Below are 2928 nucleotides of genomic sequence, written 5' to 3' on the forward strand. Positions count from 1 at the left end.
CTCTCTCATCCTCCTCCTCCCCCCTATCCCCCAACCCTCCTTTTCAGCCACTTGGCAGACCAGCTGTCCCACGAGTGCTTGCATTGTCAGCTGTTTCCTTGATGGTGATGGATGACTGCCTTTGGAAAAACAGAGTGGAGAAGGTGAAGCGGGGGGGGGGGGGCTGGCTGTCCCTGCCAACCCCCTTGGGCATGCAAGCCGAACTGAGCCATTGAGCGCAGTCACATCTTCCCAGTGGAGCTGGGGGAGAACTGCCGCAAGGAGAAAGTGCCAGGAACATGTCTGTGCCCAGGGCATTGTGTGATCAGGGAAGCGGCCAGGGCCCCTATTTATAGGAACAAAGAGGACGACCAGCCTCCGGCAGCAGAATTTCCGAGAAATTTCTGCCCACTTGAGATGGGCTTCATACCAAAAGATTGCAGTGGCTTGCCTATAAAGTAGAGGTGGGATGAGAAAAGGTTTTTTTCTCCATAGATGATCAAAGAGAAGGACTTATATCTTGCATGATAGGAACTCCTCAGATTAGGTGAGGACACCTTCCACCCTGTCTCTTCTACCTGAGTATAAGGATGGAGGGAAAATTCAATTTTGTTTGCATTTTAATGAGAAATTACCGGACACAGGTGGCGCTGTGGGTTAAACCACAGAGCCTAGGGCTTGCTGATCAGAAGGTTGGCGGTTTGAATCCCCGTGATGGGGTGAGCTCCCATTGCTCAGTCCCTGCTCCTGCCACCTAGCAGTTCGAAAGCACGTCAAAGTGCAAGTAGATAAATAGGTACCACTCCGGCGGGAAGGTAAACGGCGTTTCCATGCACTGCTCTGGTTCGCCAGAAGTGGCTTAGTCATGCTGGCCACATGACCCAGAAGCTGTACGCCGGCTCCCTCGGCCAATAAAGCGAGATGAGCGCCACAACCCCAGAGTCGTCCCTAATGGTCAGGGGTCCCTTTACCTTTACCTTTACCCCATCTCTGCCCTACAAAGTCCCCTCCGGTGTTTTGTTTCTGTGATGTTACGGGTTTGTGCATCAGAGGTAGGAAGTGTTCCCCCTTCTTCTCTTCGGTCACAACTGGACCTAATGGTCAGGGGTCCCTTTACCTTTACCTGATTCACACTTCTTGAAACACAAGCTATCCTTTTGAATTCATACCTCTGAATTTTTGCAGAACGGTTCTCCAACCAAACAGTAGGTTGACAGGTGCATATACGAGGGAGAGATTTGCATAAAATGCATAGTAAGGTTTTGAAGGACATTCTTTATGACCCCTTATCTGATGAGATCCTTGGAGCAATAGAGACGCTTGAAAAGAGTCAAAATGACAGCAGGAAAAATCCCTTTATTTTGTCATGACAAAAAAATGGTACAGACACGTGTTGCCCGATGTCTGCCCCCGAATTCTGAGCGAGCCAGCTTTTTATACATTTGCGAAATACAATACCACCTGGTTTCTTGTAAACCGAAAGTTATGGCAACTTCCTATGTCCTTACATGGGTTTGCCCCCCCCCCTTTCCTTCCTGCACCAGCCTCTCCACGCCATGAACCTGGACACGTGCTCACATGTAAAACATGTGATTTATACTAATAGCATTAAGATGGGGCTTTGTCCATTACCCTCCTCCCTTTCAACTCACCTCCTTGTCTTCAGCCCCCCCCCCCCCGTCTGGGGCCACAATAACACCCATTCAAACTTGCTCTTATCTTTTACCCACCTAAGCCAGACATTCCAAAGAGAGGCCCATTTGCACTGTAACATTTATGCAACAGAAAAAAAACCCTGTCCCTCTGGCTGGTGTAGAACCCCCCCCCCCTTTGGGATAATATAGAACAATATTGTAATATGCCCCTTCATTACAAAGAGGAGTTGCACCAGGGGAAATTGCTGCAGAAATGTAGATGTCAGAGCTGCCTCTAGGTCCCAGCTCACAGAGGACCAACGCTAGGCTGTGGTAATGTATAAAAGTCTTTATTGAAGTTCAGTTTCCATTTCAAAGCCACAGCGTGCAGCCCTACGTCTTAACCCCTAGATCGGCGAAGTCCCGTCTGAGTCTCCTCCCCTCTGACACCAGTTTAAGATCCTAGCCCTGCTCCACCTTTTCCGCTGCTCTCTCCTCCTCTGGGTCCTCCTGCCCGCTGGGGCATTGCCCTTTCTGGACTCTTCCAACGCTGAGTCGCTTAGCTCCTCCCCCTGCCTCCGTCGGGCTTTAGGACCCGGTTCCCAATCCTCATTCTCTGCTGTCCCGCGCTCCTGTGCATTTGAACTTGCCTCTCGCGCCAACCCAGTGACCTTTCTCCTAACCGTTACACTACTTCTGTCACTGCTTCCCTCTTCCGGGACACTGGCCGGATCTGACCTCCCCTCCGTCGCCCGACTCTCCGATGGAGGCGTGGTCAGCTCTGCCTCGTCTTCTCTCCCTGGTGGGGAGTGCAGTGGCCCCGATGCTTGGGACTCTTCCCCCCCACTCTGCTCTGGTGGGGAAGCTGGTCCTGATTTCCAACTACTGCTCTGGGAGTCCCTGCTGCCCCCTTGCTCCTGGGGCGTTCCCCCTGGGAACCCCCTGCCCCTGGCCACTGGTGCCCCCTTCTGTGAATCTTCCGATTCGCTGGAGAGGCTCATGGAATCCCTCGGACCACTGTCCTCTTCTCCTACAAAATAAAAAAATTCCTTCCAGTAGCACCTTAAAGACCAACTGAGTTAGTTCTAGGTATGGGCTTTCGTGTGCATGCACACTTCTTCAGATACACTGAAACAGAAGTCACCGGACCTTTATAAACAGACTTCTGTTTCAGTGTATCTGAAGAAGTGTGCATGCACACGAAAGCTCATACCTAGAACTAACTCAGTTGGTCTTTAAGGTGCTACTGGAAGGAATTTTTTTATTTTGTTTTGACCATGGCAGACCAACACGGCTACCTATCTGTAACTCTTCT

Source organism: Podarcis erhardii, assembly GCF_964252035.2.
Source record: "Podarcis erhardii genome assembly, chromosome: 5".
In the NCBI taxonomy this organism is placed as follows: Eukaryota; Metazoa; Chordata; class Lepidosauria; order Squamata; family Lacertidae; genus Podarcis; species Podarcis erhardii.